Below are 25,692 nucleotides of genomic sequence, written 5' to 3' on the forward strand. Positions count from 1 at the left end.
ACGTCTTGCTTGGCCCCGCCCTGCCCAGAGGTCTCACGTCTCAGGACCCGGGGGCATGGACGCGGTGCGGAATGCAGCCCCGGTAAGCAGCTTCGGGGTGCCCCGAGGCCGCACGCATCGCCACCAGCTTGCTTGGGTCAGTGATGAGAACTCAAGTGGTCTCGAAGAGCGATGATGACCTAAAAATCATGCTCAATAGGATTACGCTGAGGCCCAAGACAGGCGTCTGTGCCGGGATCAGCCTCCCCCAGACCCTGGGGACCCTGGAGGTGCGCCGCAGTTGTGGGCGTGAGGCCATCGTACCCTCGGGGCTCCCCGTGCTGGCCCTGGCCTGTCTGTGCCCGTCAGGGGTCCGCTCGAGGTCGTGAGGCGTTCCGCCCGGCCTCCGGACCCAATCCACCTCGCAGGACAGCTCCCTCGGTGCCATTGCTTAGGAGACCGTTGCCCCTTGTGTCTTTCAGCGGGCCTCGGGGGCCGGAACTTGGTGCGGCGTGACCCAAGAGAGGTGAGTGGAAGACTCTGGGCCTGCAGGGAGATGCCAGGCGCCATGGGCATTGTCCGCGGAGCCCGGATCCCCGCACGGGCCCCTGCTCCAGCACTGTGCTAGGGATGGGGGCTGTGGTGGCCCACACAGCGTGGACCTGCCCATGCACAGCCGCCCTTCAGCAATCCCACGTGCAGGGAATGGGAAAGTTGGGCCAGGTCACTGGCAACGACTGGGGGCTGGGGGCATGCCGCCGTCGTCCCACATGGACCTGAGGCCTCCTTGTACGTCCAGCTGTGTCCTGTGCGCCCGAGAAGAGAGCGGACGTGAGTCCCTTGGTGTCAGGGCCCTCTGTCCCCTTCAGCGAGTGGTTGTCGCTCGAGTCACCCCAGCCGATGGTTCTGGAGAGGGCTGGAGAGGGCAGAGCTCATGAAGAATGCAGCAGACGCCCAAGTGTAAGCAGGGCACGGGAGGCTGCTGAAGTACAGCCCTCGAATGTTTCCTCGGATTTCCCGAGTCAGCAAGGTTTCCCTGGCCCAGGGGAAGAGTGGCGAGCCCCGGGCCACAGCAGGCCGTGGGGCTGAGCCGGTCCTCTGAGGCCCCCAGAGGAAGCGCCGCCACAAGGGGAGAGTCAGGACCCTCCTGCAGGGCGGGCCGCGGTCTCCCGCCTTGCGCTGCTTGGTGGGAGACGGTGAGACGCGATTCCCTTTTTCGCCCTGGGCGATCAGGGCCTGGGGGCCACCGCTGGCTGCGAGTGCCAGGGCCCGGGTCCCTAGACCACCGCGGTCCCCATGTGTGGGAAGGCGTCCTTCGGGCCCTCACATCCGGGTGCGCCACGCTTTGCTTGGGGCCCCGGCAGACATCGGGGGAGCACTGGAAATCCCTGTGCTCCAGGCCATGCTCTGGGGCCTTTCTCAGCAAGGGGAGGCTCCCACGGGGGCCCGGATCTCCGTGGATTTGGGAAGGCCAGGGATGGGCAGCGGGTCCCTTGTGTCCTGCCCCTTGCCCGCGGACCCGAGCCCTGGGTGGGTCAGCCGCCCGCCTGGACAGCACCGGCCAGGGCTTCGGGCTGGAGAGTTCTTGGCGGCATGGCACGGGCCAGCGAGCACGCCGTTCCGACGGCCGGCCTCCCCCTCCCTCCTTAGGCCCCCATCCCCAAGCGAGGATCTGGCCCTGACCACCAAGTCTTGCATCGCCCAGCCCCGCCGCCAGGTCCCATGCCTCAGGAAGCCGGGGTATGGCGCTGTCCTGAGAGCAGCCTCGGTAAGCAGCTTCTGGGTGGTAGGGGACCTCCCGCGTCGCCTCGGGCGTGCTTGGGTCAATGATGAGAACTCATATGGTCTCGAAGAGCGATGAGGACCTAAAAATCACGCTCAATAGGATTACGCTGAGGCCCAAGGCAGGGGACCGTGCCGGGGTCAGCCTCCCCCAGAGCGTCGGGGCAGTGAGGGTGCGCTGCAGGTGGCCGCGGGAGGAGAACCACCTCTCGAGGCTCTCTGCTGTGGCCCCCGGACGTCGGTGCACCTGCGGGTGCCGACGGGGTGTTCTGGCGTTCCAGCTGGTCTACCGACCCAGGCCTCTTCCCCGGACAGCTGCCCGAGAGCCAGGGCTTAGCCACCCTTGTGTCCTTGTGTCTTTCAGCGGGCCTGGCTGGCAAGGTTCTTGGCGCGTCTCCCACCAGGAGAGGTGAGCGGAAGCCTCTGGGCTCCGAGGGAGGCCCCAGACCCCTTGGCCTGGCATCGGGAAGCGGGGACCCCAGCAGGGACTCCGCAGCTGGGCCTGGGCTGGGGATGCGGGTCCTCATTGTCCGGACGGCACCGAAGTCCCCGTGAGCGTGTGCCCCTGAGCCATCCCAGGGGCAGGGATCGCGAAACGTGGGCCGGGGGGCTGACAAGGCCTGGAAAGCGCGGGCTGGCCGCCCAAGGCCCAGGTGCACCCGAGGCCTCCTGATCAATTGCGGCGTGTCCGGGGGGCCCAGAAAGGGAGTGGACGTGAGACCCGTGGTCTCGGAGGCCACTGTGCCCTTCAGCAACACCTTGTTGCTCAAGGTCCGGCCCATGGCAGGTTTCTGCGGGCTGCACTGGCCCGAGCTCCTGTCCCGTCCTGCAGACGACCAAGGCGTTTGGGGCCCCGGGAGGCCACTTCCGAAGAGCCCACGAGGATTCGTTGAGCTGGCCAGACGGCACGGTTCCACTGGGGCGGGGGGGCAGAAACTGCACGTCCCAGGCCACAGGAGCCGTTGGGGCTCAGCCTCTCACCTGAGACTCTCAAGCACCCGGGATAGGGTCGTGGTGAAGCGGCACTGCACGGGCCGAGTCAGGTCCCTCGTCCAGAGCGGCCAGCGGGCGGTGTGCCTTGCTGCCGTGGTGGAGAGTGACCTGGCTTTCCCCGCTCGGCCGTGGGGGAGCCCTGGGCCCCGGCAACCTTTGGCTTCCCGGGCAGGGGCTCAGGTCCTTGGCTCCCAGGTGGCTCCAGGAGAGGGTGGGCGGCGTCCTGGCCAAACCTCCCGGGCCGCCGCTCTTGGCTCGCCACTCCGGGAGACAGCGGGGACCCGGCCAAAGCCCTGTGGTCCATGCCATGGTCAGGGGCCGTTCTCCAGAAGGCTGGGCTCCCACAGGGACCACGGTCTCCATTGCTTTGGGATGCCCCGGAAAGGGCAGCCGGGCCCTTGGGCCCGGCTCCTTCCTGGCGGACACCTGCCATGCTTGGCTCCGAACTCTGCCGGGCCCCCAGTGGCCAGGACTCCGGGAAAGGGGGCCCTGGGCCGCACGGCAGGCGCTTCAGACCAGGACGTTTGGACAGCTGGTCTCTCCGTCTCTCCTTAGAAACCCATCCACAATCGAGAAGCTCGCCCAGATGAGCACGTCTTGCTTGGCCCCGCCCTGCCCAGAGGTCTCACGTCTCAGGACCCGGGGGCATGGACGCGGTGCGGAATGCAGCCCCGGTAAGCAGCTTCGGGGTGCCCCGAGGCCGCACGCATCGCCACCAGCTTGCTTGGGTCAGTGATGAGAACTCAAGTGGTCTCGAAGAGCGATGATGACCTAAAAATCATGCTCAATAGGATTACGCTGAGGCCCAAGACAGGCGTCTGTGCCGGGATCAGCCTCCCCCAGACCCTGGGGACCCTGGAGGTGCGCCGCAGTTGTGGGCGTGAGGCCATCGTACCCTCGGGGCTCCCCGTGCTGGCCCTGGCCTGTCTGTGCCCGTCAGGGGTCCGCTCGAGGTCGTGAGGCGTTCCGCCCGGCCTCCGGACCCAATCCACCTCGCAGGACAGCTCCCTCGGTGCCATTGCTTAGGAGACCGTTGCCCCTTGTGTCTTTCAGCGGGCCTCGGGGGCCGGAACTTGGTGCGGCGTGACCCAAGAGAGGTGAGTGGAAGACTCTGGGCCTGCAGGGAGATGCCAGGCGCCATGGGCATTGTCCGCGGAGCCCGGATCCCCGCACGGGCCCCTGCTCCAGCACTGTGCTAGGGATGGGGGCTGTGGTGGCCCACACAGCGTGGACCTGCCCATGCACAGCCGCCCTTCAGCAATCCCACGTGCAGGGAATGGGAAAGTTGGGCCAGGTCACTGGCAACGACTGGGGGCTGGGGGCATGCCGCCGTCGTCCCACATGGACCTGAGGCCTCCTTGTACGTCCAGCTGTGTCCTGTGCGCCCGAGAAGAGAGCGGACGTGAGTCCCTTGGTGTCAGGGCCCTCTGTCCCCTTCAGCGAGTGGTTGTCGCTCGAGTCACCCCAGCCGATGGTTCTGGAGAGGGCTGGAGAGGGCAGAGCTCATGAAGAATGCAGCAGACGCCCAAGTGTAAGCAGGGCACGGGAGGCTGCTGAAGTACAGCCCTCGAATGTTTCCTCGGATTTCCCGAGTCAGCAAGGTTTCCCTGGCCCAGGGGAAGAGTGGCGAGCCCCGGGCCACAGCAGGCCGTGGGGCTGAGCCGGTCCTCTGAGGCCCCCAGAGGAAGCGCCGCCACAAGGGGAGAGTCAGGACCCTCCTGCAGGGCGGGCCGCGGTCTCCCGCCTTGCGCTGCTTGGTGGGAGACGGTGAGACGCGATTCCCTTTTTCGCCCTGGGCGATCAGGGCCTGGGGGCCACCGCTGGCTGCGAGTGCCAGGGCCCGGGTCCCTAGACCACCGCGGTCCCCATGTGTGGGAAGGCGTCCTTCGGGCCCTCACATCCGGGTGCGCCACGCTTTGCTTGGGGCCCCGGCAGACATCGGGGGAGCACTGGAAATCCCTGTGCTCCAGGCCATGCTCTGGGGCCTTTCTCAGCAAGGGGAGGCTCCCACGGGGGCCCGGATCTCCGTGGATTTGGGAAGGCCAGGGATGGGCAGCGGGTCCCTTGTGTCCTGCCCCTTGCCCGCGGACCCGAGCCCTGGGTGGGTCAGCCGCCCGCCTGGACAGCACCGGCCAGGGCTTCGGGCTGGAGAGTTCTTGGCGGCATGGCACGGGCCAGCGAGCACGCCGTTCCGACGGCCGGCCTCCCCCTCCCTCCTTAGGCCCCCATCCCCAAGCGAGGATCTGGCCCTGACCACCAAGTCTTGCATCGCCCAGCCCCGCCGCCAGGTCCCATGCCTCAGGAAGCCGGGGTATGGCGCTGTCCTGAGAGCAGCCTCGGTAAGCAGCTTCTGGGTGGTAGGGGACCTCCCGCGTCGCCTCGGGCGTGCTTGGGTCAATGATGAGAACTCATATGGTCTCGAAGAGCGATGATGACCTAAAAATCATGCTCAATAGGATTACGCTGAGGCCCAAGGCAGGGGACCGTGCCGGGGTCAGCCTCCCCCAGAGCGTCGGGGCAGTGAGGGTGCGCTGCAGGTGGCCGCGGGAGGAGAACCACCTCTCGAGGCTCTCTGCTGTGGCCCCCGGACGTCGGTGCACCTGCGGGTGCCGACGGGGTGTTCTGGCGTTCCAGCTGGTCTACCGACCCAGGCCTCTTCCCCGGACAGCTGCCCGAGAGCCAGGGCTTAGCCACCCTTGTGTCCTTGTGTCTTTCAGCGGGCCTGGCTGGCAAGGTTCTTGGCGCGTCTCCCACCAGGAGAGGTGAGCGGAAGCCTCTGGGCTCCGAGGGAGGCCCCAGACCCCTTGGCCTGGCATCGGGAAGCGGGGACCCCAGCAGGGACTCCGCAGCTGGGCCTGGGCTGGGGATGCGGGTCCTCATTGTCCGGACGGCACCGAAGTCCCCGTGAGCGTGTGCCCCTGAGCCATCCCAGGGGCAGGGATCGCGAAACGTGGGCCGGGGGGCTGACAAGGCCTGGAAAGCGCGGGCTGGCCGCCCAAGGCCCAGGTGCACCCGAGGCCTCCTGATCAATTGCGGCGTGTCCGGGGGGCCCAGAAAGGGAGTGGACGTGAGACCCGTGGTCTCGGAGGCCACTGTGCCCTTCAGCAACACCTTGTTGCTCAAGGCCCGGCCCATGGCAGGTTTCTGCGGGCTGCACTGGCCCGAGCTCCTGTCCCGTCCTGCAGACGACCAAGGCGTTTGGGGCCCCGGGAGGCCACTTCCGAAGAGCCCACGAGGATTCGTTGAGCTGGCCAGACGGCACGGTTCCACTGGGGCGGGGGGGCAGAAACTGCACGTCCCAGGCCACAGGAGCCGTTGGGGCTCAGCCTCTCACCTGAGACTCTCAAGCACCCGGGATAGGGTCGTGGTGAAGCGGCACTGCACGGGCCGAGTCAGGTCCCTCGTCCAGAGCGGCCAGCGGGCGGTGTGCCTTGCTGCCGTGGTGGAGAGTGACCTGGCTTTCCCCGCTCGGCCGTGGGGGAGCCCTGGGCCCCGGCAACCTTTGGCTTCCCGGGCAGGGGCTCAGGTCCTTGGCTCCCAGGTGGCTCCAGGAGAGGGTGGGCGGCGTCCTGGCCAAACCTCCCGGGCCGCCGCTCTTGGCTCGCCACTCCGGGAGACAGCGGGGACCCGGCCAAAGCCCTGTGGTCCATGCCATGGTCAGGGGCCGTTCTCCAGAAGGCTGGGCTCCCACAGGGACCACGGTCTCCATTGCTTTGGGATGCCCCGGAAAGGGCAGCCGGGCCCTTGGGCCCGGCTCCTTCCTGGCGGACACCTGCCATGCTTGGCTCCGAACTCTGCCGGGCCCCCAGTGGCCAGGACTCCGGGAAAGGGGGCCCTGGGCCGCACGGCAGGCGCTTCAGACCAGGACGTTTGGACAGCTGGTCTCTCCGTCTCTCCTTAGAAACCCATCCACAATCGAGAAGCTCGCCCAGATGAGCACGTCTTGCTTGGCCCCGCCCTGCCCAGAGGTCTCACGTCTCAGGACCCGGGGGCATGGACGCGGTGCGGAATGCAGCCCCGGTAAGCAGCTTCGGGGTGCCCCGAGGCCGCACGCATCGCCACCAGCTTGCTTGGGTCAGTGATGAGAACTCAAGTGGTCTCGAAGAGCGATGATGACCTAAAAATCATGCTCAATAGGATTACGCTGAGGCCCAAGACAGGCGTCTGTGCCGGGATCAGCCTCCCCCAGACCCTGGGGACCCTGGAGGTGCGCCGCAGTTGTGGGCGTGAGGCCATCGTACCCTCGGGGCTCCCCGTGCTGGCCCTGGCCTGTCTGTGCCCGTCAGGGGTCCGCTCGAGGTCGTGAGGCGTTCCGCCCGGCCTCCGGACCCAATCCACCTCGCAGGACAGCTCCCTCGGTGCCATTGCTTAGGAGACCGTTGCCCCTTGTGTCTTTCAGCGGGCCTCGGGGGCCGGAACTTGGTGCGGCGTGACCCAAGAGAGGTGAGTGGAAGACTCTGGGCCTGCAGGGAGATGCCAGGCGCCATGGGCATTGTCCGCGGAGCCCGGATCCCCGCACGGGCCCCGGCTCCAGCACTGTGCTAGGGATGGGGGCTGTGGTGGCCCACACAGCGTGGACCTGCCCATGCACAGCCGCCCTTCAGCAATCCCACGTGCAGGGAATGGGAAAGTTGGGCCAGGTCACTGGCAACGACTGGGGGCTGGGGGCATGCCGCCGTCGTCCCACATGGACCTGAGGCCTCCTTGTACGTCCAGCTGTGTCCTGTGCGCCCGAGAAGAGAGCGCACGTGAGTCCCTTGGTGTCAGGGCCCTCTGTCCCCTTCAGCGAGTGGTTGTCGCTCGAGTCACCCCACCCGATGGTTCTGGAGAGGGCTGGAGAGGGCAGAGCTCATGAAGAATGCAGCAGACGCCCAAGTGTAAGCAGGGCACGGGAGGCTGCTGAAGTACAGCCCTCGAATGTTTCCTCGGATTTCCCGAGTCAGCAAGGTTTCCCTGGCCCAGGGGAAGAGTGGCGAGCCCCGGGCCACAGCAGGCCGTGGGGCTGAGCCGGTCCTCTGAGGCCCCCAGAGGAAGTGCCGCCACAAGGGGAGAGTCAGGACCCTCCTGCAGGGCGGGCCGCGGTCTCCTGCCTTGCGCTGCTTGGTGGGAGACGGTGAGACGCGATTCCCTTTTTCGCCCTGGGCGATCAGGGCCTGGGGGCCACCGCTGGCTGCAAGTGCCAGGGCCCGGGTCCCTAGACCACCGCGGTCCCCATGTGTGGGAAGGCGTCCTTCGGGCCCTCACATCCGGGTGCGCCACGCTTTGCTTGGGGCCCCGGCAGACATCGGGGGAGCACTGGAAATCCCTGTGCTCCAGGCCATGCTCTGGGGCCTTTCCTAGCAAGGGGAGGCTCCCACGGGGGCCCGGATCTCCGTGGATTTGGGAAGGCCAGGGATGGGCAGCGGGTCCCTTGTGTCCTGCCCCTTGCCCGCGGACCCGAGCCCTGGGTGGGTCAGCCGCCCGCCTGGACAGCACCGGCCAGGGCTTCGGGCTGGAGAGTTCTTGGCGGCATGGCACGGGCCAGCGAGCACGCCGTTCCGACGGCCGTCCTCCCCCTCCCTCCTTAGGCCCCCATCCCCAAGCGAGGATCTGGCCCTGACCACCAAGTCTTGCATCGCCCAGCCCCGCCGCCAGGTCCCATGCCTCAGGAAGCCGGGGTATGGCGCTGTCCTGAGAGCAGCCTCGGTAAGCAGCTTCTGGGTGGTAGGGGACCTCCCGCGTCGCCTCGGGCGTGCTTGGGTCAATGATGAGAACTCATATGGTCTCGAAGAGCGATGAGGACCTAAAAATCACGCTCAATAGGATTACGCTGAGGCCCAAGGCAGGGGACCGTGCCGGGGTCAGCCTCCCCCAGAGCGTCGGGGCAGTGAGGGTGCGCTGCAGGTGGCCGCGGGAGGAGAACCACCTCTAGAGGCTCTCTGCTGTGGCCCCCGGACGTCGGTGCACCTGCGGGTGCCGACGGGGTGTTCTGGCGTTCCAGCTGGTCTACCGACCCAGGCCTCTTCCCCGGACAGCTGCCCGAGAGCCAGGGCTTAGCCACCCTTGTGTCCTTGTGTCTTTCAGCGGGCCTGGCTGGCAAGGTTCTTGGCGCGTCTCCCACCAGGAGAGGTGAGCGGAAGCCTCTGGGCTCCGAGGGAGGCCCCAGACCCCTTGGCCTGGCATCGGGAAGCGGGGACCCCAGCAGGGACTCCGCAGCTGGGCCTGGGCTGGGGATGCGGGTCCTCATTGTCCGGACGGCACCGAAGTCCCCGTGAGCGTGTGCCCCTGAGCCATCCCAGGGGCAGGGATCGCGAAACGTGGGCCGGGGGGCTGACAAGGCCTGGAAAGCGCGGGCTGGCCGCCCAAGGCCCAGGTGCACCCGAGGCCTCCTGATCAATTGCGGCGTGTCCGGGGGGCCCAGAAAGGGAGTGGACGTGAGACCCGTGGTCTCGGAGGCCACTGTGCCCTTGAGCAACACCTTGTTGCTCAAGGCCCGGCCCATGGCAGGTTTCTGCGGGCTGCACTGGCCCGAGCTCCTGTCCCGTCCTGCAGACGACCAAGGCGTTTGGGGCCCCGGGAGGCCACTTCCGAAGAGCCCACGAGGATTCGTTGAGCTGGCCAGACGGCACGGTTCCACTGGGGCGGGGGGGCAGAAACTGCACGTCCCAGGCCACAGGAGCCGTTGGGGCTCAGCCTCTCACCTGAGACTCTCAAGCACCCGGGATAGGGTCGTGGTGAAGCGGCACTGCACGGGCCGAGTCAGGTCCCTCGTCCAGAGCGGCCAGCGGGCGGTGTGCCTTGCTGCCGTGGTGGAGAGTGACCTGGCTTTCCCCGCTCGGCCGTGGGGGAGCCCTGGGCCCCGGCAACCTTTGGCTTCCCGGGCAGGGGCTCAGGTCCTTGGCTCCCAGGTGGCTCCAGGAGAGGGTGGGCGGCGTCCTGGCCAAACCTCCCGGGCCGCCGCTCTTGGCTCGCCACTCCGGGAGACAGCGGGGACCCGGCCAAAGCCCTGTGGTCCATGCCATGGTCAGGGGCCGTTCTCCAGAAGGCTGGGCTCCCACAGGGACCACGGTCTCCATTGCTTTGGGATGCCCCGGAAAGGGCAGCCGGGCCCTTGGGCCCGGCTCCTTCCTGGCGGACACCTGCCATGCTTGGCTCCGAACTCTGCCGGGCCCCCAGTGGCCAGGACTCCGGGAAAGGGGGCCCTGGGCCGCACGGCAGGCGCTTCAGACCAGGACGTTTGGACAGCTGGTCTCTCCGTCTCTCCTTAGAAACCCATCCACAATCGAGAAGCTCGCCCAGATGAGCACGTCTTGCTTGGCCCCGCCCTGCCCAGAGGTCTCACGTCTCAGGACCCGGGGGCATGGACGCGGTGCGGAATGCAGCCCCGGTAAGCAGCTTCGGGGTGCCCCGAGGCCGCACGCATCGCCACCAGCTTGCTTGGGTCAGTGATGAGAACTCAAGTGGTCTCGAAGAGCGATGATGACCTAAAAATCATGCTCAATAGGATTACGCTGAGGCCCAAGACAGGCGTCTGTGCCGGGATCAGCCTCCCCCAGACCCTGGGGACCCTGGAGGTGCGCCGCAGTTGTGGGCGTGAGGCCATCGTACCCTCGGGGCTCCCCGTGCTGGCCCTGGCCTGTCTGTGCCCGTCAGGGGTCCGCTCGAGGTCGTGAGGCGTTCCGCCCGGCCTCCGGACCCAATCCACCTCGCAGGACAGCTCCCTCGGTGCCATTGCTTAGGAGACCGTTGCCCCTTGTGTCTTTCAGCGGGCCTCGGGGGCCGGAACTTGGTGCGGCGTGACCCAAGAGAGGTGAGTGGAAGACTCTGGGCCTGCAGGGAGATGCCAGGCGCCATGGGCATTGTCCGCGGAGCCCGGATCCCCGCACGGGCCCCGGCTCCAGCACTGTGCTAGGGATGGGGGCTGTGGTGGCCCACACAGCGTGGACCTGCCCATGCACAGCCGCCCTTCAGCAATCCCACGTGCAGGGAATGGGAAAGTTGGGCCAGGTCACTGGCAACGACTGGGGGCTGGGGGCATGCCGCCGTCGTCCCACATGGACCTGAGGCCTCCTTGTACGTCCAGCTGTGTCCTGTGCGCCCGAGAAGAGAGCGGACGTGAGTCCCTTGGTGTCAGGGCCCTCTGTCCCCTTCAGCGAGTGGTTGTCGCTCGAGTCACCCCAGCCGATGGTTCTGGAGAGGGCTGGAGAGGGCAGAGCTCATGAAGAATGCAGCAGACGCCCAAGTGTAAGCAGGGCACGGGAGGCTGCTGAAGTACAGCCCTCGAATGTTTCCTCGGATTTCCCGAGTCAGCAAGGTTTCCCTGGCCCAGGGGAAGAGTGGCGAGCCCCGGGCCACAGCAGGCCGTGGGGCTGAGCCGGTCCTCTGAGGCCCCCAGAGGAAGTGCCGCCACAAGGGGAGAGTCAGGACCCTCCTGCAGGGCGGGCCGCGGTCTCCCGCCTTGCGCTGCTTGGTGGGAGACGGTGAGACGCGATTCCCTTTTTCGCCCTGGGCGATCAGGGCCTGGGGGCCACCGCTGGCTGCGAGTGCCAGGGCCCGGGTCCCTAGACCACCGCGGTCCCCATGTGTGGGAAGGCGTCCTTCGGGCCCTCACATCCGGGTGCGCCACGCTTTGCTTGGGGCCCCGGCAGACATCGGGGGAGCACTGGAAATCCCTGTGCTCCAGGCCATGCTCTGGGGCCTTTCTCAGCAAGGGGAGGCTCCCACGGGGGCCCGGATCTCCGTGGATTTGGGAAGGCCAGGGATGGGCAGCGGGTCCCTTGTGTCCTGCCCCTTGCCCGAGGACCCGAGCCCTGGGTGGGTCAGCCGCCCGCCTGGACAGCACCGGCCAGGGCTTCGGGCTGGAGAGTTCTTGGCGGCATGGCACGGGCCAGCGAGCACGCCGTTCCGACGGCCGTCCTCCCCCTCCCTCCTTAGGCCCCCATCCCCAAGCGAGGATCTGGCCCTGACCACCAAGTCTTGCATCGCCCAGCCCCGCCGCCAGGTCCCATGCCTCAGGAAGCCGGGGTATGGCGCTGTCCTGAGAGCAGCCTCGGTAAGCAGCTTCTGGGTGGTAGGGGACCTCCCGCGTCGCCTCGGGCGTGCTTGGGTCAATGATGAGAACTCATATGGTCTCGAAGAGCGATGAGGACCTAAAAATCACGCTCAATAGGATTACGCTGAGGCCCAAGGCAGGGGACCGTGCCGGGGTCAGCCTCCCCCAGAGCGTCGGGGCAGTGAGGGTGCGCTGCAGGTGGCCGCGGGAGGAGAACCACCTCTCGAGGCTCTCTGCTGTGGCCCCCGGACGTCGGTGCACCTGCGGGTGCCGACGGGGTGTTCTGGCGTTCCAGCTGGTCTACCGACCCAGGCCTCTTCCCCGGACAGCTGCCCGAGAGCCAGGGCTTAGCCACCCTTGTGTCCTTGTGTCTTTCAGCGGGCCTGGCTGGCAAGGTTCTTGGCGCGTCTCCCACCAGGAGAGGTGAGCGGAAGCCTCTGGGCTCCGAGGGAGGCCCCAGACCCCTTGGCCTGGCATCGGGAAGCGGGGACCCCAGCAGGGACTCCGCAGCTGGGCCTGGGCTGGGGATGCGGGTCCTCATTGTCCGGACGGCACCGAAGTCCCCGTGAGCGTGTGCCCCTGAGCCATCCCAGGGGCAGGGATCGCGAAACGTGGGCCGGGGGGCTGACAAGGCCTGGAAAGCGCGGGCTGGCCGCCCAAGGCCCAGGTGCACCCGAGGCCTCCTGATCAATTGCGGCGTGTCCGGGGGGCCCAGAAAGGGAGTGGACGTGAGACCCGTGGTCTCGGAGGCCACTGTGCCCTTCAGCAACACCTTGTTGCTCAAGGCCCGGCCCATGGCAGGTTTCTGCGGGCTGCACTGGCCCGAGCTCCTGTCCCGTCCTGCAGACGACCAAGGCGTTTGGGGCCCCGGGAGGCCACTTCCGAAGAGCCCACGAGGATTCGTTGAGCTGGCCAGACGGCACGGTTCCACTGGGGCGGGGGGGCAGAAACTGCACGTCCCAGGCCACAGCAGCCGTTGGGGCTCAGCCTCTCACCTGAGACTCTCAAGCACCCGGGATAGGGTCGTGGTGAAGCGGCACTGCACGGGCCGAGTCAGGTCCCTCGTCCAGAGCGGCCAGCGGGCGGTGTGCCTTGCTGCCGTGGTGGAGAGTGACCTGGCTTTCCCCGCTCGGCCGTGGGGGAGCCCTGGGCCCCGGCAACCTTTGGCTTCCCGGGCAGGGGCTCAGGTCCTTGGCTCCCAGGTGGCTCCAGGAGAGGGTGGGCGGCGTCCTGGCCAAACCTCCCGGGCCGCCGCTCTTGGCTCGCCACTCCGGGAGACAGCGGGGACCCGGCCAAAGCCCTGTGGTCCATGCCATGGTCAGGGGCCGTTCTCCAGAAGGCTGGGCTCCCACAGGGACCACGGTCTCCATTGCTTTGGGATGCCCCGGAAAGGGCAGCCGGGCCCTTGGGCCCGGCTCCTTCCTGGCGGACACCTGCCATGCTTGGCTCCGAACTCTGCCGGGCCCCCAGTGGCCAGGACTCCGGGAAAGGGGGCCCTGGGCCGCACGGCAGGCGCTTCAGACCAGGACGTTTGGACAGCTGGTCTCTCCGTCTCTCCTTAGAAACCCATCCACAATCGAGAAGCTCGCCCAGATGAGCACGTCTTGCTTGGCCCCGCCCTGCCCAGAGGTCTCACGTCTCAGGACCCGGGGGCATGGACGCGGTGCGGAATGCAGCCCCGGTAAGCAGCTTCGGGGTGCCCCGAGGCCGCACGCATCGCCACCAGCTTGCTTGGGTCAGTGATGAGAACTCAAGTGGTCTCGAAGAGCGATGATGACCTAAAAATCATGCTCAATAGGATTACGCTGAGGCCCAAGACAGGCGTCTGTGCCGGGATCAGCCTCCCCCAGACCCTGGGGACCCTGGAGGTGCGCCGCAGTTGTGGGCGTGAGGCCATCGTACCCTCGGGGCTCCCCGTGCTGGCCCTGGCCTGTCTGTGCCCGTCAGGGGTCCGCTCGAGGTCGTGAGGCGTTCCGCCCGGCCTCCGGACCCAATCCACCTCGCAGGACAGCTCCCTCGGTGCCATTGCTTAGGAGACCGTTGCCCCTTGTGTCTTTCAGCGGGCCTCGGGGGCCGGAACTTGGTGCGGCGTGACCCAAGAGAGGTGAGTGGAAGACTCTGGGCCTGCAGGGAGATGCCAGGCGCCATGGGCATTGTCCGCGGAGCCCGGATCCCCGCACGGGCCCCGGCTCCAGCACTGTGCTAGGGATGGGGGCTGTGGTGGCCCACACAGCGTGGACCTGCCCATGCACAGCCGCCCTTCAGCAATCCCACGTGCAGGGAATGGGAAAGTTGGGCCAGGTCACTGGCAACGACTGGGGGCTGGGGGCATGCCGCCGTCGTCCCACATGGACCTGAGGCCTCCTTGTACGTCCAGCTGTGTCCTGTGCGCCCGAGAAGAGAGCGGACGTGAGTCCCTTGGTGTCAGGGCCCTCTGTCCCCTTCAGCGAGTGGTTGTCGCTCGAGTCACCCCAGCCGATGGTTCTGGAGAGGGCTGGAGAGGGCAGAGCTCATGAAGAATGCAGCAGACGCCCAAGTGTAAGCAGGGCACGGGAGGCTGCTGAAGTACAGCCCTCGAATGTTTCCTCGGATTTCCCGAGTCAGCAAGGTTTCCCTGGCAAAGGGGAAGAGTGGCGAGCCCCGGGCCACAGCAGGCCATGGGGCTGAGCCGGTCCTCTGAGGCCCCCAGAGGAAGCGCCGCCACAAGGGGAGAGTCAGGACCCTCCTGCAGGGCGGGCCGCGGTCTCCCGCCTTGCGCTGCTTGGTGGGAGACGGTGAGACGCGATTCCCTTTTTCGCCCTGGGCGATCAGGGCCTGGGGGCCACCGCTGGCTGCGAGTGCCAGGGCCCGCGTCCCTAGACCACCGCGGTCCCCATGTGTGGGAAGGCGTCCTTCGGGCCCTCACATCCGGGGGCGCCACGCTTTGCTTGGGGCCCCAGCAGACATCGGGGGAGCACTGGAAATCCCTGTGCTCCAGGCCATGCTCTGGGGCCTTTCTCAGCAAGGGGAGGCTCCCACGGGGGCCCGGATCTCCGTGGATTTGGGAAGGCCAGGGATGGGCAGCGGGTCCCTTGTGTCCTGCCCCTTGCCCGCGGACCCGAGCCCTGGGTGGGTCAGCCGCCCGCCTGGACAGCACCGGCCAGGGCTTCGGGCTGGAGAGTTCTTGGCGGCATGGCACGGGCCAGCGAGCACGCCGTTCCGACGGCCGTCCTCCCACTCCCTCCTTAGGCCCCCATCCCCAAGCGAGGATCTGGCCCTGACCACCAAGTCTTGCATCGCCCAGCCCCGCCGCCAGGTCCCATGCCTCAGGAAGCCGGGGTATGGCGCTGTCCTGAGAGCAGCCTCGGTAAGCAGCTTCTGGGTGGCAGGGGACCTCCCGCGTCGCCTCGGGCGTGCTTGGGTCAATGATGAGAACTCATATGGTCTCGAAGAGCGATGAGGACCTAAAAATCACGCTCAATAGGATTACGCTGAGGCCCAAGGCAGGGGACCGTGCCGGGGTCAGCCTCCCCCAGAGCGTCGGGGCAGTGAGGGTGCGCTGCAGGTGGCCGCGGGAGGAGAACCACCTCTCGAGGCTCTCTGCTGTGGCCCCCGGACGTCGGTGCACCTGCGGGTGCCGACGGGGTGTTCTGGCGTTCCAGCTGGTCTACCGACCCAGGCCTCTTCCCCGGACAGCTGCCCGAGAGCCAGGGCTTAGCCACCCTTGTGTCCTTGTGTCTTTCAGCGGGCCTGGCTGGCAAGGTTCTTGGCGCGTCTCCCACCAGGAGAGGTGAGCGGAAGCCTCTGGGCTCCGAGGGAGGCCCCAGACCCCTTGGCCTGGCATCGGGAAGCGGGGACCCCAGCAGGGACTCCGCAGCTGGGCCTGGGCTGGGGATGCGGGTCCTCATTGTCCGGACGGCACCGAAGTCCCCGTGAGCGTGTGCCCCTGAGCCATCCCAGGGGCAGGGATCGCGAAACGTGGGCCGGGGGGCTGACAAGGCCTGGAAAGCGCGGGCTGGCCGCCCAAGGCCCAGGTGCACCCGAGGCCTCCTGATCAATTGCGGCGTGTCCGGGGGGCCCAGAAAGGGAGTGGACGTGAGACCCGTGGTCTCGGAGGCCACTGTGCCCTTCAGCAACACCTTGTTGCTCAAGGCCCGGCCCATGGCAGGTTTCTGCGGGCTGCACTGGCCCGAGCTCCTGTCCCGTCCTGCAGACGACCAAGGCGTTTGGGGCCCCGGGAGGCCACTTCCGAAGAGCCCACGAGGATTCGTTGAGCTGGCCAGACGGCACGGTTCCACTGGGGCGGGGGGGCAGAAACTGCACGTCCCAGGCCACAGCAGCCGTTGGGGCTCAGCCTCTCACCTGAGACTCTCAAGCACCCGGGATAGGGTCGTGGTGAAGCGGCACTGCACGGGCCGAGTCAGGTCCCTCGTCCAGAGCGGCCAGCGGGCGGTGTGCCTTGCTGCCGTGGTGGAGAGTGACCTGGCTTTCCCCGCTCGGCCGTGGGGGAGCCCTGGGCCCCGGCAACCTTTGGCTTCCCGGGCAGGGGCTCAGGTCCTTGGCTCCCAGGTGGCTCCAGGAGAGGGTGGGCGGCGTCCTGGCCAAACCTCCCGGGCCGTCGCTCTTGGCTCGCCACTCCGGGAGACAGCGGGGACCCGGCCAAAGCCCTGTGGTCCATGCCATGGTCAGGGGCCGTTCTCCAGAAGGCTGGGCTCCCACAGGGACCACGGTCTCCATTGCTTTGGGATGCCCCGGAAAGGGCAGCCGGGCCCTTGGGCCCGGCTCCTTCCTGGCGGACACCTGCCATGCTTGGCTCCGAACTCTGCCGGGCCCCCAGTGGCCAGGACTCCGGGAAAGGGGGCCCTGGGCCGCACGGCAGGCGCTTCAGACCAGGACGTTTGGACAGCTGGTCTCTCCGTCTCTCCTTAGAAACCCATCCACAATCGAGAAGCTCGCCCAGATGAGCACGTCTTGCTTGGCCCCGCCCTGCCCAGAGGTCTCACGTCTCAGGACCCGGGGGCATGGACGCGGTGCGGAATGCAGCCCCGGTAAGCAGCTTCGGGGTGCCCCGAGGCCGCACGCATCGCCACCAGCTTGCTTGGGTCAGTGATGAGAACTCAAGTGGTCTCGAAGAGCGATGATGACCTAAAAATCATGCTCAATAGGATTACGCTGAGGCCCAAGACAGGCGTCTGTGCCGGGATCAGCCTCCCCCAGACCCTGGGGACCCTGGAGGTGCGCCGCAGTTGTGGGCGTGAGGCCATCGTACCCTCGGGGCTCCCCGTGCTGGCCCTGGCCTGTCTGTGCCCGTCAGGGGTCCGCTCGAGGTCGTGAGGCGTTCCGCCCGGCCTCCGGACCCAATCCACCTCGCAGGACAGCTCCCTCGGTGCCATTGCTTAGGAGACCGTTGCCCCTTGTGTCTTTCAGCGGGCCTCGGGGGCCGGAACTTGGTGCGGCGTGACCCAAGAGAGGTGAGTGGAAGACTCTGGGCCTGCAGGGAGATGCCAGGCGCCATGGGCATTGTCCGCGGAGCCCGGATCCCCGCACGGGCCCCGGCTCCAGCACTGTGCTAGGGATGGGGGCTGTGGTGGCCCACACAGCGTGGACCTGCCCATGCACAGCCGCCCTTCAGCAATCCCACGTGCAGGGAATGGGAAAGTTGGGCCAGGTCACTGGCAACGACTGGGGGCTGGGGGCATGCCGCCGTCGTCCCACATGGACCTGAGGCCTCCTTGTACGTCCAGCTGTGTCCTGTGCGCCCGAGAAGAGAGCGGACGTGAGTCCCTTGGTGTCAGGGCCCTCTGTCCCCTTCAGCGAGTGGTTGTCGCTCGAGTCACCCCAGCCGATGGTTCTGGAGAGGGCTGGAGAGGGCAGAGCTCATGAAGAATGCAGCAGACGCCCAAGTGTAAGCAGGGCACGGGAGGCTGCTGAAGTACAGCCCTCGAATGTTTCCTCGGATTTCCCGAGTCAGCAAGGTTTCCCTGGCAAAGGGGAAGAGTGGCGAGCCCCGGGCCACAGCAGGCCATGGGGCTGAGCCGGTCCTCTGAGGCCCCCAGAGGAAGCGCCGCCACAAGGGGAGAGTCAGGACCCTCCTGCAGGGCGGGCCGCGGTCTCCCGCCTTGCGCTGCTTGGTGGGAGACGGTGAGACGCGATTCCCTTTTTCGCCCTGGGCGATCAGGGCCTGGGGGCCACCGCTGGCTGCGAGTGCCAGGGCCCGCGTCCCTAGACCACCGCGGTCCCCATGTGTGGGAAGGCGTCCTTCGGGCCCTCACATCCGGGGGCGCCACGCTTTGCTTGGGGCCCCAGCAGACATCGGGGGAGCACTGGAAATCCCTGTGCTCCAGGCCATGCTCTGGGGCCTTTCTCAGCAAGGGGAGGCTCCCACGGGGGCCCGGATCTCCGTGGATTTGGGAAGGCCAGGGATGGGCAGCGGGTCCCTTGTGTCCTGCCCCTTGCCCGCGGACCCGAGCCCTGGGTGGGTCAGCCGCCCGCCTGGACAGCACCGGCCAGGGCTTCGGGCTGGAGAGTTCTTGGCGGCATGGCACGGGCCAGCGAGCACGCCGTTCCGACGGCCGTCCTCCCACTCCCTCCTTAGGCCCCCATCCCCAAGCGAGGATCTGGCCCTGACCACCAAGTCTTGCATCGCCCAGCCCCGCCGCCAGGTCCCATGCCTCAGGAAGCCGGGGTATGGCGCTGTCCTGAGAGCAGCCTCGGTAAGCAGCTTCTGGGTGGCAGGGGACCTCCCGCGTCGCCTCGGGCGTGCTTGGGTCAATGATGAGAACTCATATGGTCTCGAAGAGCGATGAGGACCTAAAAATCACGCTCAATAGGATTACGCTGAGGCCCAAGGCAGGGGACCGTGCCGGGGTCAGCCTCCCCCAGAGCGTCGGGGCAGTGAGGGTGCGCTGCAGGTGGCCGCGGGAGGAGAACCACCTCTCGAGGCTCTCTGCTGTGGCCCCCGGACGTCGGTGCACCTGCGGGTGCCGACGGGGTGTTCTGGCGTTCCAGCTGGTCTACCGACCCAGGCCTCTTCCCCGGACAGCTGCCCGAGAGCCAGGGCTTAGCCACCCTTGTGTCCTTGTGTCTTTCAGCGGGCCTGGCTGGCAAGGTTCTTGGCGCGTCTCCCACCAGGAGAGGTGAGCGGAAGCCTCTGGGCTCCGAGGGAGGCCCCAGACCCCTTGGCCTGGCATCGGGAAGCGGGGACCCCAGCAGGGACTCCGCAGCTGGGCCTGGGCTGGGGATGCGGGTCCTCATTGTCCGGACGGCACCGAAGTCCCCGTGAGCGTGTGCCCCTGAGCCATCCCAGGGGCAGGGATCGCGAAACGTGGGCCGGGGGGCTGACAAGGCCTGGAAAGCGCGGGCTGGCCGCCCAAGGCCCAGGTGCACCCGAGGCCTCCTGATCAATTGCGGCGTGTCCGGGGGGCCCAGAAAGGGAGTGGACGTGAGACCCGTGGTCTCGGAGGCCACTGTGCCCTTGAGCAACACCTTGTTGCTCAAGGCCCGGCCCATGGCAGGTTTCTGCGGGCTGCACTGGCCCGAGCTCCTGTCCCGTCCTGCAGACGACCAAGGCGTTTGGGGCCCCGGGAGGCCACTTCCGAAGAGCCCACGAGGATTCGTTGAGCTGGCCAGACGGCACGGTTCCACTGGGGCGGGGGGGCAGAAACTGCACGTCCCAGGCCACAGGAGCCGTTGGGGCTCAGCCTCTCACCTGAGACTCTCAAGCACCCGGGATAGGGTCGTGGTGAAGCGGCACTGCACGGGCCGAGTCAGGTCCCTCGTCCAGAGCGGCCAGCGGGCGGTGTGCCTTGCTGCCGTGGTGGAGAGTGACCTGGCTTTCCCCGCTCGGCCGTGGGGGAGCCCTGGGCCCCGGCAACCTTTGGCTTCCCGGGCAGGGGCTCAGGTCCTTGGCTCCCAGGTGGCTCCAGGAGAGGGTGGGCGGCGTCCTGGCCAAACCTCCCGGGCCGCCGCTCTTGGCTCGCCACTCCGGGAGACAGCGGGGACCCGGCCAAAGCCCTGTGGTCCATGCCATGGTCAGGGGCCGTTCTCCAGAAGGCTGGGCTCCCACAGGGACCACGGTCTCCATTGCTTTGGGATGCCCCGGAAAGGGCAGCCGGGCCCTTGGGCCCGGCTCCTTCCTGGCGGACACCTGCCATGCTTGGCTCCGAACTCTGCCGGGCCCCCAGTGGCCAGGACTCCGGGAAAGGGGGCCCTGGGCCGCACGGCAGGCGCTTCAGACCAGGACGTTTGGACAGCTGGTCTCTCCGTCTCTCCTTAGAAACCCATCCACAATCGAGAAGCTCGCCCAGATGAGCACGTCTTGCTTGGCCCCGCCCTGCCCAGAGGTCTCACGTCTCAGGACCCGGGGGCATGGACGCGGTGCGGAATGCAGCCCCGGTAAGCAGCTTCGGGGTGCCCCGAGGCCGCACGCATCGCCACCAGCTTGCTTGGGTCAGTGATGAGAACTCAAGTGGTCTCGAAGAGCGATGATGACCTAAAAATCATGCTCAATAGGATTACGCTGAGGCCCAAGACAGGCGTCTGTGCCGGGATCAGCCTCCCCCAGACCCTGGGGACCCTGGAGGTGCGCCGCAGTTGTGGGCGTGAGGCCATCGTACCCTCGGGGCTCCCCGTGCTGGCCCTGGCCTGTCTGTGCCCGTCAGGGGTCCGCTCGAGGTCGTGAGGCGTTCCGCCCGGCCTCCGGACCCAATCCACCTCGCAGGACAGCTCCCTCGGTGCCATTGCTTAGGAGACCGTTGCCCCTTGTGTCTTTCAGCGGGCCTCGGGGGCCGGAACTTGGTGCGGCGTGACCCAAGAGAGGTGAGTGGAAGACTCTGGGCCTGCAGGGAGATGCCAGGCGCCATGGGCATTGTCCGCGGAGCCCGGATCCCCGCACGGGCCCCGGCTCCAGCACTGTGCTAGGGATGGGGGCTGTGGTGGCCCACACAGCGTGGACCTGCCCATGCACAGCCGCCCTTCAGCAATCCCACGTGCAGGGAATGGGAAAGTTGGGCCAGGTCACTGGCAACGACTGGGGGCTGGGGGCATGCCGCCGTCGTCCCACATGGACCTGAGGCCTCCTTGTACGTCCAGCTGTGTCCTGTGCGCCCGAGAAGAGAGCGCACGTGAGTCCCTTGGTGTCAGGGCCCTCTGTCCCCTTCAGCGAGTGGTTGTCGCTCGAGTCACCCCAGCCGATGGTTCTGGAGAGGGCTGGAGAGGGCAGAGCTCATGAAGAATGCAGCAGACGCCCAAGTGTAAGCAGGGCACGGGAGGCTGCTGAAGTACAGCCCTCGAATGTTTCCTCGGATTTCCCGAGTCAGCAAGGTTTCCCTGGCCCAGGGGAAGAGTGGCGAGCCCCGGGCCACAGCAGGCCATGGGGCTGAGCCGGTCCTCTGAGGCCCCCAGAGGAAGCGCCGCCACAAGGGGAGAGTCAGGACCCTCCTGCAGGGCGGGCCGCGGTCTCCCGCCTTGCGCTGCTTGGTGGGAGACGGTGAGACGCGATTCCCTTTTTCGCCCTGGGCGATCAGGGCCTGGGGGCCACCGCTGGCTGCGAGTGCCAGGGCCCGGGTCCCTAGACCACCGCGGTCCCCATGTGTGGGAAGGCGTCCTTCGGGCCCTCACATCCGGGTGCGCCACGCTTTGCTTGGGACCCCGGCAGACATCGGGGGAGCACTGGAAATCCCTGTGCTCCAGGCCATGCTCTGGGGCCTTTCTCAGCAAGGGGAGGCTCCCACGGGGGCCCGGATCTCCGTGGATTTGGGAAGGCCAGGGATGGGCAGCGGGTCCCTTGTGTCCTGCCCCTTGCCCGCGGACCCGAGCCCTGGGTGGGTCAGCCGCCCGCCTGGACAGCACCGGCCAGGGCTTCGGGCTGGAGAGTTCTTGGCGGCATGGCACGGGCCAGCGAGCACGCCGTTCCGACGGCCGGCCTCCCCCTCCCTCCTTAGGCCCCCATCCCCAAGCGAGGATCTGGCCCTGACCACCAGGTCTTGCATCGCCCAGCCCCGCCGCCATGTCCCATGCCTCAGGAAGCCGGGGTATGGCGCTGTCCTGAGAGCAGCCTCGGTAAGCAGCTTCTGGGTGGTAGGGGACCTCCCGCGTCGCCTCGGGCGTGCTTGGGTCAATGATGAGAACTCATATGGTCTCGAAGAGCGATGAGGACCTAAAAATCACGCTCAATAGGATTACGCTGAGGCCCAAGGCAGGGGACCGTGCCGGGGTCAGCCTCCCCCAGAGTGTCGGGGCAGTGAGGGTGCGCTGCAGGTGGCCGCGGGAGGAGAACCACCTCTCGAGGCTCTCTGCTGTGGCCCCCGGACGTCGGTGCACCTGCGGGTGCCGACGGGGTGTTCTGGCGTTCCAGCTGGTCTACCGACCCAGGCCTCTTCCCCGGACAGCTGCCCGAGAGCCAGGGCTTAGCCACCCTTGTGTCCTTGTGTCTTTCAGCGGGCCTGGCTGGCAAGGTTCTTGGCGCGTCTCCCACCAGGAGAGGTGAGCGGAAGCCTCTGGGCTCCGAGGGAGGCCCCAGACCCCTTGGCCTGGCATCGGGAAGCGGGGACCCCAGCAGGGACTCCGCAGCTGGGCCTGGGCTGGGGATGCGGGTCCTCATTGTCCGGACGGCACCGAAGTCCCCGTGAGCGTGTGCCCCTGAGCCATCCCAGGGGCAGGGATCGCGAAACGTGGGCCGGGGGGCTGACAAGGCCTGGAAAGCGCGGGCTGGCCGCCCAAGGCCCAGGTGCACCCGAGGCCTCCTGATCAATTGCGGCGTGTCCGGGGGGCCCAGAAAGGGAGTGGACGTGAGACCCGTGGTCTCGGAGGCCACTGTGCCCTTGAGCAACACCTTGTTGCTCAAGGCCCGGCCCATGGCAGGTTTCTGCGGGCTGCACTGGCCCGAGCTCCTGTCCCGTCCTGCAGACGACCAAGGCGTTTGGGGCCCCGGGAGGCCACTTCCGAAGAGCCCACGAGGATTCGTTGAGCTGGCCAGACGGCACGGTTCCACTGGGGCGGGGGGGCAGAAACTGCACGTCCCAGGCCACAGCAGCCGTTGGGGCTCAGCCTCTCACCTGAGACTCTCAAGCACCCGGGATAGGGTCGTGGTGAAGCGGCACTGCACGGGCCGAGTCAGGTCCCTCGTCCAGAGCGGCCAGCGGGCGGTGTGCCTTGCTGCCGTGGTGGAGAGTGACCTGGCTTTCCCCGCTCGGCCGTGGGGGAGCCCTGGGCCCCGGCAACCTTTGGCTTCCCGGGCAGGGGCTCAGGTCCTTGGCTCCCAGGTGGCTCCAGGAGAGGGTGGGCGGCGTCCTGGCCAAACCTCCCGGGCCGCCGCTCTTGGCTCGCCACTCCGGGAGACAGCGGGGACCCGGCCAAAGCCCTGTGGTCCATGCCATGGTCAGGGGCCGTTCTCCAGAAGGCTGGGCTCCCACAGGGACCACGGTCTCCATTGCTTTGGGATGCCCCGGAAAGGGCAGCCGGGCCCTTGGGCCCGGCTCCTTCCTGGCGGACACCTGCCATGCTTGGCTCCGAACTCTGCCGGGCCCCCAGTGGCCAGGACTCCGGGAAAGGGGGCCCTGGGCCGCACGGCAGGCGCTTCAGACCAGGACGTTTGGACAGCTGGTCTCTCCGTCTCTCCTTAGAAACCCATCCACAATCGAGAAGCTCGCCCAGATGAGCACGTCTTGCTTGGCCCCGCCCTGCCCAGAGGTCTCACGTCTCAGGACCCGGGGGCATGGACGCGGTGCGGAATGCAGCCCCGGTAAGCAGCTTCGGGGTGCCCCGAGGCCGCACGCATCGCCACCAGCTTGCTTGGGTCAGTGATGAGAACTCAAGTGGTCTCGAAGAGCGATGATGACCTAAAAATCATGCTCAATAGGATTACGCTGAGGCCCAAGACAGGCGTCTGTGCCGGGATCAGCCTCCCCCAGACCCTGGGGACCCTGGAGGTGCGCCGCAGTTGTGGGCGTGAGGCCATCGTACCCTCGGGGCTCCCCGTGCTGGCCCTGGCCTGTCTGTGCCCGTCAGGGGTCCGCTCGAGGTCGTGAGGCGTTCCGCCCGGCCTCCGGACCCAATCCACCTCGCAGGACAGCTCCCTCGGTGCCATTGCTTAGGAGACCGTTGCCCCTTGTGTCTTTCAGCGGGCCTCGGGGGCCGGAACTTGGTGCGGCGTGACCCAAGAGAGGTGAGTGGAAGACTCTGGGCCTGCAGGGAGATGCCAGGCGCCATGGGCATTGTCCGCGGAGCCCGGATCCCCGCACGGGCCCCGGCTCCAGCACTGTGCTAGGGATGGGGGCTGTGGTGGCCCACACAGCGTGGACCTGCCCATGCACAGCCGCCCTTCAGCAATCCCACGTGCAGGGAATGGGAAAGTTGGGCCAGGTCACTGGCAACGACTGGGGGCTGGGGGCATGCCGCCGTCGTCCCACATGGACCTGAGGCCTCCTTGTACGTCCAGCTGTGTCCTGTGCGCCCGAGAAGAGAGCGGACGTGAGTCCCTTGGTGTCAGGGCCCTCTGTCCCCTTCAGCGAGTGGTTGTCGCTCGAGTCACCCCAGCCGATGGTTCTGGAGAGGGCTGGAGAGGGCAGAGCTCATGAAGAATGCAGCAGACGCCCAAGTGTAAGCAGGGCACGGGAGGCTGCTGAAGTACAGCCCTCGAATGTTTCCTCGGATTTCCCGAGTCAGCAAGGTTTCCCTGGCCCAGGGGAAGAGTGGCGAGCCCCGGGCCACAGCAGGCCATGGGGCTGAGCCGGTCCTCTGAGGCCCCCAGAGGAAGCGCCGCCACAAGGGGAGAGTCAGGACCCTCCTGCAGGGCGGGCCGCGGTCTCCTGCCTTGCGCTGCTTGGTGGGAGACGGTGAGACGCGATTCCCTTTTTCGCCCTGGGCGATCAGGGCCTGGGGGCCACCGCTGGCTGCGAGTGCCAGGGCCCGGGTCCCTAGACCACCGCGGTCCCCATGTGTGGGAAGGCGTCCTTCGGGCCCTCACATCCGGGTGCGCCACGCTTTGCTTGGGGCCCCGGCAGACATCGGGGGAGCACTGGAAATCCCTGTGCTCCAGGCCATGCTCTGGGGCCTTTCCTAGCAAGGGGAGGCTCCCACGGGGGCCCGGATCTCCGTGGATTTGGGAAGGCCAGGGATGGGCAGCGGGTCCCTTGTGTCCTGCCCCTTGCCCGCGGACCCGAGCCCTGGGTGGGTCAGCCGCCCGCCTGGACAGCACCGGCCAGGGCTTCGGGCTGGAGAGTTCTTGGCGGCATGGCACGGGCCAGCGAGCACGCCGTTCCGACGGCCGGCCTCCCCCTCCCTCCTTAGGCCCCCATCCCCAAGCGAGGATCTGGCCCTGACCACCAAGTCTTGCATCGCCCAGCCCCGCCGCCAGGTCCCATGCCTCAGGAAGCCGGGGTATGGCGCTGTCCTGAGAGCAGCCTCGGTAAGCAGCTTCTGGGTGGTAGGGGACCTCCCGCGTCGCCTCGGGCGTGCTTGGGTCAATGATGAGAACTCATATGGTCTCGAAGAGCGATGAGGACCTAAAAATCACGCTCAATAGGATTACGCTGAGGCCCAAGGCAGGGGACCGTGCCGGGGTCAGCCTCCCCCAGAGCGTCGGGGCAGTGAGGGTGCGCTGCAGGTGGCCGCGGGAGGAGAACCACCTCTCGAGGCTCTCTGCTGTGGCCCCCGGACGTCGGTGCACCTGCGGGTGCCGACGGGGTGTTCTGGCGTTCCAGCTGGTCTACCGACCCAGGCCTCTTCCCCGGACAGCTGCCCGAGAGCCAGGGCTTAGCCACCCTTGTGTCCTTGTGTCTTTCAGCGGGCCTGGCTGGCAAGGTTCTTGGCGCGTCTCCCACCAGGAGAGGTGAGCGGAAGCCTCTGGGCTCCGAGGGAGGCCCCAGACCCCTTGGCCTGGCATCGGGAAGCGGGGACCCCAGCAGGGACTCCGCAGCTGGGCCTGGGCT

At 67.5% G+C, this 25,692-nt stretch overlaps 16 non-coding genes across 16 annotated transcripts; all 16 read left to right on the plus strand.

The window, feature by feature from the left end:
- Positions 1 to 134: 134 nt before the first annotated feature.
- Positions 135 to 215, plus strand: LOC123945636. Its single transcript, XR_006819454.1, has one exon. It is a non-coding gene; the product is annotated as a small nucleolar RNA SNORD115 (small nucleolar RNA).
- A 1,584-nt stretch (positions 216 to 1,799) lies between these two features.
- Positions 1,800 to 1,880, plus strand: LOC123945487. The gene has a single exon (XR_006819311.1). It is a non-coding gene; the product is annotated as a small nucleolar RNA SNORD115 (small nucleolar RNA).
- A 1,600-nt stretch (positions 1,881 to 3,480) lies between these two features.
- LOC123945637 lies at positions 3,481 to 3,561 on the plus strand. Its single transcript, XR_006819455.1, has one exon. It is a non-coding gene; the product is annotated as a small nucleolar RNA SNORD115 (small nucleolar RNA).
- Positions 3,562 to 5,145: 1,584 nt separating this feature from the next.
- Positions 5,146 to 5,226, plus strand: LOC123945395. The gene has a single exon (XR_006819224.1). It is a non-coding gene; the product is annotated as a small nucleolar RNA SNORD115 (small nucleolar RNA).
- A 1,600-nt stretch (positions 5,227 to 6,826) lies between these two features.
- Positions 6,827 to 6,907, plus strand: LOC123945638. The gene has a single exon (XR_006819456.1). It is a non-coding gene; the product is annotated as a small nucleolar RNA SNORD115 (small nucleolar RNA).
- Positions 6,908 to 8,491: 1,584 nt separating this feature from the next.
- LOC123945488 lies at positions 8,492 to 8,572 on the plus strand. Its single transcript, XR_006819312.1, has one exon. It is a non-coding gene; the product is annotated as a small nucleolar RNA SNORD115 (small nucleolar RNA).
- A 1,600-nt stretch (positions 8,573 to 10,172) lies between these two features.
- Positions 10,173 to 10,253, plus strand: LOC123945639. Its single transcript, XR_006819457.1, has one exon. It is a non-coding gene; the product is annotated as a small nucleolar RNA SNORD115 (small nucleolar RNA).
- A 1,584-nt stretch (positions 10,254 to 11,837) lies between these two features.
- On the plus strand, positions 11,838 to 11,918 carry LOC123945489. The gene has a single exon (XR_006819313.1). It is a non-coding gene; the product is annotated as a small nucleolar RNA SNORD115 (small nucleolar RNA).
- A 1,600-nt stretch (positions 11,919 to 13,518) lies between these two features.
- LOC123945640 lies at positions 13,519 to 13,599 on the plus strand. The gene has a single exon (XR_006819458.1). It is a non-coding gene; the product is annotated as a small nucleolar RNA SNORD115 (small nucleolar RNA).
- Positions 13,600 to 15,183: 1,584 nt separating this feature from the next.
- Positions 15,184 to 15,264, plus strand: LOC123945490. Its single transcript, XR_006819314.1, has one exon. It is a non-coding gene; the product is annotated as a small nucleolar RNA SNORD115 (small nucleolar RNA).
- A 1,600-nt stretch (positions 15,265 to 16,864) lies between these two features.
- On the plus strand, positions 16,865 to 16,945 carry LOC123945641. Its single transcript, XR_006819459.1, has one exon. It is a non-coding gene; the product is annotated as a small nucleolar RNA SNORD115 (small nucleolar RNA).
- Positions 16,946 to 18,529: 1,584 nt separating this feature from the next.
- Positions 18,530 to 18,610, plus strand: LOC123945491. Its single transcript, XR_006819315.1, has one exon. It is a non-coding gene; the product is annotated as a small nucleolar RNA SNORD115 (small nucleolar RNA).
- Positions 18,611 to 20,210: 1,600 nt separating this feature from the next.
- LOC123945642 lies at positions 20,211 to 20,291 on the plus strand. The gene has a single exon (XR_006819460.1). It is a non-coding gene; the product is annotated as a small nucleolar RNA SNORD115 (small nucleolar RNA).
- Positions 20,292 to 21,875: 1,584 nt separating this feature from the next.
- Positions 21,876 to 21,956, plus strand: LOC123945492. Its single transcript, XR_006819316.1, has one exon. It is a non-coding gene; the product is annotated as a small nucleolar RNA SNORD115 (small nucleolar RNA).
- A 1,600-nt stretch (positions 21,957 to 23,556) lies between these two features.
- LOC123945643 lies at positions 23,557 to 23,637 on the plus strand. The gene has a single exon (XR_006819461.1). It is a non-coding gene; the product is annotated as a small nucleolar RNA SNORD115 (small nucleolar RNA).
- Positions 23,638 to 25,221: 1,584 nt separating this feature from the next.
- On the plus strand, positions 25,222 to 25,302 carry LOC123945493. Its single transcript, XR_006819317.1, has one exon. It is a non-coding gene; the product is annotated as a small nucleolar RNA SNORD115 (small nucleolar RNA).
- The last annotated feature ends 390 nt before the right edge of the window (positions 25,303 to 25,692 follow it).

Source organism: Meles meles, chromosome 6, assembly GCF_922984935.1.
Source record: "Meles meles chromosome 6, mMelMel3.1 paternal haplotype, whole genome shotgun sequence".
NCBI lineage: Eukaryota > Metazoa > Chordata > Mammalia > Carnivora > Mustelidae > Meles > Meles meles.